The 7,705-nt window shown below is 34.0% G+C and overlaps 1 protein-coding gene across 1 annotated transcript in view; it reads right to left on the bottom strand.

Moving 5' to 3' along the window:
- Positions 1–7,150, bottom strand: part of LOC106457501 (octopamine receptor 1-like) — a 29,863-nt gene extending 22,713 nt beyond the window's left edge. Inside the window, exon 1 of the mRNA XM_013916927.2 lies at positions 6,881–7,150. The gene's annotated coding sequence lies outside the window, so the exon portion shown is untranslated. The remainder of the gene's footprint in view (positions 1–6,880) is intronic.
- Between the last annotated feature and the right edge of the window lie 555 nt (positions 7,151–7,705).

Here is a 7,705-nt window from a genome sequence, read left to right as displayed (position 1 = left end):
CTCCCCCCTCTCCTTCGTACACACATTATTGTTACTGTGGTATATAGACGTAACTAGGAGTGGAGTTAAGGTTTTGCCTCCCCCCTCTCCTTCGTACACACATTATTGTTACTGTGGTATATAGACGTAACTAGGAGTGGAGTTAAGGTTTTGCCTCCCCCCTCTCCTTCGTACACACATTATTGTTACTGTGGTATATAGACGTAAGTACAAACATTATTGTTACCGTAGTATATAGACGTAGCTAGGAGTGGAGTTAAAATTTTGCCTCCTCCCCCCTCTCCTTCGAGTAATGTTCCTTCATTTTTGTTCTCTTGCTTTAAACATTTTTCTCTAAACATGAAGCCATTTGCTCACCAGCCAACCACATTGAGCTACGACAGTGATTTAGTTTGTTTCTGAATGAAAACAGCACAACGACTTGTCTTACTGTAATAGAAAAGTTAGTTTGTTCTGAAGTCCCAGATTTTCCGCATCTTTAGGACTGCATCTCTGGAAATAAATTTTATATGGCAAATCAAAACATCCACCCACCAGCTGTCTGACGCACTCTTTCGTGTTAGATTGAAGTGCTTACGAGTTGTTTTGAAATGGCAGTGGCACTTGAAAAGCACTGTACCCCTGCTACGTCTTCCTTGAAAGAGTTTTTCACATCAACTGAAGATAAGCGAGTGATTCTATCAACAAGGTAATAGGGAGAAGGGAAAAAACTGTGAAAACAAGATGTAACCTGTTAAATGCTACAATCAGCACGCCATTACTAACTAATAAAACAATAAAGAACATATGAATGTCTGATACTGAATTAACAAATGATTACTTGCTGGTGTGTTTTAGCACAAAGATACACTTCTCTCTTTCCGCCTTATAAAATCGGATTCCAGATTTTAGCTTAGCGTTATAAGTCCTTAGACTTAAGACTGACCAACGAAGGACAATAAATGTTTGATTTAAGTTAATTACAGTTTCTAGATCAACCATTTGGTTGGGTAACAGCTGCAAGTGCGACAGTTGCCAATCGATGAACATTTTTTATTCGTTTATTTGCATTATTTTGTAATCTAATTTATTCGTTCTTACACTTTATTTGCAGTTATTTTCCTTACAGTAGTCATAGCCCTTCTCATCACACACGTGTTTAAACAATTAGAAATATGACTAGTAGAAGGTGAACATAATCTAGACAACTTTAATGACTTGAGAAGTTGCAGCGGAAACTTCTTTTCACGCCAAGTGTAAAGCAAACGGCCTTTAAAAGAACCTGAATAATTAGACATTACGAACCAATGTTTGAATCAAATCAAGTGTAAAACCAACGGCCTTTAAAAGAACCTAAATAATTAGACATTACAAACCAATGTTTGAATCAAATCAAGTGTAAAGCAAACGAATTTGAAAGAACCTGAATAATTAGACATTACAAGCCAATGTGTGGATTAAGTTATGTGTTAGGTGAACGAGCTTTAGAAGAACCTGAATAATTAGGCATCATAAATCAATGTTCAAATTACGTCAAGTGTAAAAAGAACGAGCTTTCAAAGAACCTGAATAATTAGGCATTGCAAACCAATGTTCGGATTACATCAAGTGTAAAGCAAACGAGCGTTAGAAGAAACAGAATATTGAGGCATTACAAACCTATGATTGGATCACGTCAAGTGCAAAATGATTGGCTTGAGCAATTATAAAATTTTAAAGTTATTAAATCTGCGTAACATTATTCCCCAAGTTATCTAAAGAACATCGGTGCTAATTCATTCAATGATAGACATCACACTGGACAACTTTGGTTTAATTTACTGCGTCAAAGTCACTATAGGTTTTGTTCTTAATCAATTTGATCAGTTGGAGCCCCGCAATGTGACTGAATTTCACTCATTACCAGCGTTAATTACAACGTTTATGAGAGGGCTGTCTTAATCGTTATAGTGAACAGTCTTTGCTAGCATCCACCCCTCCTCCCCTCCCCTCACCAAAACAACAAAAAAATTAAACTGTAAAGGTGTCACTTAACGTGATTTTAAGTCAGCAGTGAAGGATCCGAATTAAAAGGCATGATATGACAGCTTCGTTATAGAAGATTTTATCTGTTAATATTGTTGGTACGGTACAATCAATAACTTACGTCTCACCATTTTGTAACGTTTTCTAATGGAGCGCACGGTCACGTGGAGCAGCTGCTCATGCCTCTTAAGTGAACGACTCGTGAAGACTAAGAGAGTAACTTGATCTTTCAGGAGTTACCTCAGGAATGATGTTTCAGATGTTTCCTGAAGTAATACTATCAGCTACCTAACACACTGATGTTCATTTCCAACAACCACGGACTTTGTTGATACAAGTTGAAGGTAGAGATCTCACGTATCTCGAAACCATCAGAAGTTTAATCCACTATTTTCACTATTAAATCGCATTAGTATAGCCTTTTATAGATAAGCAGGTGCTAGTAAAGTTCTAGTTACTAATAAGCCAAGAAATTCAAATCAAAAACCTTTAAGTATAGGCCTAATGCTATCAATTAGCTGCTACTTTAATAATACCTGCAATATATCTCTCTAGCTTGACACATTGGATCTTCATTAGCGTTATTAAAGATGCATAAAATGATACATTATGTGGAATGTCAGCATGACTCAGTACTAACATATTTTAGTACTTACCATAAACAGTGAATAAACAGTTAAATATTTTAACACCTAGAAAATATACTTTGTTTAGTTGAAGAAATTTTTTGTAACTTACTTTCTATGTTGAAACGTTACTTGTATATTTTATGCTGCATTTATATTAAAACGTAATGTATTTTGCATTATGTTTTATGTTAAAACATTGTATGTTTTTGTGGTACTCTCAGGTAAGAGCTGAGTTATCTTCAGTGTTTAGCGTTTCGGACTATGAATCTTCATGCTCATCACGTTTGCATCCCGTTATTACCACAAATAAAACGTGCTCAGAATTTTGGAGTCGTGGGTGCATTATAAGGGTGATAATCAAATCCCTTTATTTGGTCAAACAATAGTAGCCCAAGATTTGGCGGTGGGTGGTATTCACTATTTGCCTTCCCTCTAGTTTATCAATTCAAAATTAGAGACGGCTACAGCTTGAATATCCGAAACAAACAATGTTTATGTTGAAACTTTTGTTGATACTTTTTTGATAAAACATCATAGCTACAGTTCCTCTCTGTGTTATTTTTATGTTAACCTGATTCGTGTTTTATGTTAAAACGTAAAATGTTCTTCTGTTATTACTTTTATAACCACTGAGGATGTTTTCGTTATTTTATGCTAAAATGTTCATTATTTTGTATCACTGACATATTAATTAAAAGGTTGTGCATTTTTGTGGCACATTTTTGTATGAAAACGTTTGAGCATTCTCATACTTCTTGCATTTTAATATTTCGCGTTTCTTATGCCACATGTTTATGCCAAAACGTTAAATTACTCATTCGATGTAACTTTTTAGTGCTGATATGTTAAGGGCTCGTTAGAAACTCTAATAAAATCCTAAATTTTCTTTATTGTAGGTTTAGAAGTAATGCAAAATATTTAATAACGGTTACTCTTTTTCAGATGTTTAACAGCTCGTTTCTTCACATGAACGACGCCTTTTACACATAATGAACTAAACAGCCAAGTCAGAGGCTCTTGTGATTCGTCATAGTTGCCTGTTTTGAATTGTGGACCAGAGGGGAGGCAACCAGTCAGCATCACCTGCCGCCTGAGTGTTTACTTTTAATTGAATTTTGAGGTTGACTGTCGCTCTTGCAATTTTCTTCAAATTAACCTAAACTACATTGTTATATTTTTGACGATCCAGCCCTCGTGATAATAATTTACTTCAAATCAAGCTTACCTACATCGTTATATTTTTGACGATCCAACCCTCGTGATAATAATTTACTTCAAATCAAGCTTACCTACACTGTTATATTTTTGACGATCCGGTCACCGTGATAATAATTTTATTCAAATGAACCTAAACTACATTATTTTAGTTTTGATAACCCGACCATGTGATAATTCTCTTCATATCAACATAAACTATGTTGTTTTAATTTTAACGATAAAATCAAATTTGGTGATAATTTCCTTTGACTCTGTAATACGAAGACAGGTAATTGCTGCTCCTATGTCAATTTTCTAGAGAAGATAAAGAACTATCTGGGTTATTTGGGAGTAAAAGTTGACTTATAGGACTAACAGACCAAATTCTAATGTAGAAAGAACTATTTGCTTAACTAGTAGTTTAGACAGTTACATACACTTTTGAAGTGGAAATATCAACTAAGAATCATCTTATATGAACACTCGATTTTCAGGATTTCTTTTCTCAACGATCACCTAGTCTCTCTTATTGAATAGTTTGTGGTAGTCACCGAAGCTGGTGCACATATGATATTTGTAGTTATTGTTTAATTTCAAAAGACTGCAAATGTCCTCTCTCTGTGTCCTTTTGATTATTTTTATTTTCACGATTCACTCGGCAAAGAAGGAAATTTAAGTCAACATTTGTTTCAAAGGATTTGGAAACTTCTCTTGATATATATACTTGTAGAAATCATGCTGTATTTATTTTACACAATACGAAATTTGACTTTTGAAAAGGGGCGTTTTTGAAACAAGGAAAAGTCTATTTCGAAACCAAAACCAAAAATACACTTAAATAGTTGTACGTTATTTGTCTGCTTTGTCAACACCGGAAATTATATATGCTGATAAAATTAGGAAATTATAAACTAATCAAACATGGTTCCTTTAAGATACTTAGTTCACAAATGTTGTTCTAACTCAATGGAATCCTCATCATATGTAGGTAGAAACAGAAAGCAAAGTTTTCTAATGAGGCTACACTATATAACATAAAGCCTTGAGTTGAATGATATCACATTAAATATGTTCTATGTGGTAAAGCGTCAAAATCAAAGATATTCTGAAGAATGGTGACATTTTTAGCAATACAATGTAAACAGTCAACATTACAAACATTAACAACCCTAACGGGTCTATATCTTTCATTACCCGTGGGTTCCACATATTGAGTAATTTTGTGCTTTGTCTGTTAGAACTGTCAGTGTAAAGAGTTGTCCAAAAAGTTGAAATACGTCGCTCATTTTCTATAAAAAAAATACGTCTGGGGTACCAACAGTAATTAGTGGGACAAATTGCGATATTCAAACTTAAGCTCATACAGAAACTAATGAGTAGACTGTACAATATTAAACTACTCATAGATAGAATAGTAAAAGTCAAACCTACCTAACTTGTATTCAAAACAGCTAACAGTGCACATAAGAATATGAAAATGACGTTCCCTCCAAAATTATTAAGAACCTCTAATCAACTAAGAGGTGGACCCACAAGTAACTCGGTACATACATATTTAGCAAAAATGTGTTTAAAAAACTAAAGCCTCATGAACCGTATCGGTGGTTTTAGGGTTAAGGTCTACTTGGAGCATAAGGGATTTCGATGACAACAGATTTCCCGTGAAATGCATTTAGTTGACGCTTTACGGTCAACGATGTTACAGCTTATTAACGAAACGCTTTTGATGTAAGCACTTCGTAAAGACTCAACGTCAGTAAACCTTGTTAACCACAACTTATAGAAAAATATTGCATTTAACGAAAGCGTTAGGCCACTTCAAGATCCTTATAGCAGGATAATTGAGGTAAAAAGATACCACTTTAAAGTATAATATAAACTCATTAGATACAATATTCAAACTAGTTTCGTGTAATTAGAAGAATATTGTCTTAGTGTAGGAGAGGACACCTTGTAAGGGAATGGTATCTGAAACGTTATAACAATTGTGCTAATTAATAATACAAACTCAGAAGTTGGTGAAGTATCAGAAAGATAAACGTTAGTGTACAGTTGTTAATAGAGTAACTTAATGTCATTATCGTTACGAATAGATTAGTTTAATAGTAGTGCCATTATTTAGTTCTAGCTTTACTGTTAGTATCACTATGTGGTCATAGCTTTGATATCAGTATTGTTATGATATAATAGCTTTGATGTTAATATCATTGTGTGGTCATAGCTTTGATATTAGTATCATTATGATATGATAGCTATCATATTAGTACCGTTATGAGGTGATAGCTATCATATTAATACCGTTATGATATGATAGCTATCATATTAGTACCGTTATGAGGTGATAGCTATCATATTAATACCGTTATGAGGTGATAGCTATCATATTAATACCGTTATGAGGTGATAGCTATCATAATAATACCGTTATGAGGTGATAGCTATCATATTATTATCGTTATGATGTGATAGATTTCATATTAGTGTCGTTATGATGTGATAGATTTCTATTAGTGTCGTTATGATGTGATAGATTTCATATTAGTGTCGTTATGATGTGATAGATTTCGTATTAGTATCGTTGTGAAGTAGGATCTTTGATATTATACTGTTCCAAGCATATGATTTAACGTACCATTGTAAATATATTAGCTAAAATGTCAGTAATTTTGTATAATTATATAGGTTTAGTGTTGGGAGCGTTGTAGTTTTGTAGTTTGTATGGCACAAGTGGTGGGGAGGCTAAATATATTTAGTGTCCGAAGCGTTGTAGATGTGTAGTTTGTATGTGACAAGTGTGAGCAGTGAATGTTTTTTTCCTTATTTTATAAGAGTTGTGAATAAATGACTGTAGATTCGTTCGATAATGTGGATGACATAAAAATACCAGGCTTGATTTCTGACGTAAATTTTGTTCGTAAAACAATCGCAAATGAGTATTTATGAAACTATATTAATAAACGATTAACATCTTACGAGTTTATTTAGGTAAGTCAACAAGATACACAAGGGTAAAACCAACACAAGATGTTCAAAAAAAAGAAAACACCCACCTGTTTTTCCCGCCTCGGTAACTGTTGCGTCAGCTCTCCTAAAATATTGAAACAACAATGTTCTTTAGTATAAGATTTTTTTCTCCATCCCCTTGTATTCATTAGAATTTATTATATAACGAATCACTGGTTCCGTTCAGTTCAAGACGTTTTGAAACATTACTGGAAACAGAGATGTTGATCTCTCCAAGCCTTGAGAGGAACTAAAAGGTTTTTCGGGAGAAACAGGGTTTTAACAGTCGTGTGCGCCAAGCGGGTAAGCTTCTTTACTGGGCGATTTGCTTAATGCGCTCGTGTCGTGTGTTGGCAGTTTCTGGCAGAGCGTCCTTAAAAACCATCCAATGACGTAATATCTTTCTCTCTCCAACTACGCAAATTTTGCATGCGAACAGGCAACACGCTGATATTATTACTCTGATGTATACTTAACAAAGACTAGAACACGTAGCTGGAAATCAGAGAAATATATTGTACCAAATATATTGTTGAGGCCTGTAACACATAGAATGAAAACAAAAAGACATAAACTGTTGAAGCTTTTTACAATCATTAAGGATGAAAACGTTTTATATTTATTAATTACGAAGTATTTCTTTTAAATGATGTGCTATATATCTTTCTCCAGTTACGACCCATTACTGACAAGGAAACTTCTTAAGTCAAATATTACATAAGAGCTCAAAAAACTGGCAAGGGTATTTTCTAACACTTCTTTGTCCGTTAGCAATCGTTTACACAATTATAGTTTAGTACTGAAAAACAGCACTTCATTGTGATATGAAGACAGAACTACAGTTTAGTTTGTTTGTATTTGAGCACAAAGCT

The sequence above is a fragment of the Limulus polyphemus genome, unplaced genomic scaffold (assembly GCF_000517525.1).
Source record: "Limulus polyphemus unplaced genomic scaffold, Limulus_polyphemus-2.1.2 Scaffold339, whole genome shotgun sequence".
NCBI lineage: Eukaryota > Metazoa > Arthropoda > Merostomata > Xiphosura > Limulidae > Limulus > Limulus polyphemus.
The sequence above is the reverse complement of the archived record's forward strand: the minus strand, read 5'-3'. Positions and strand labels throughout refer to the sequence as shown.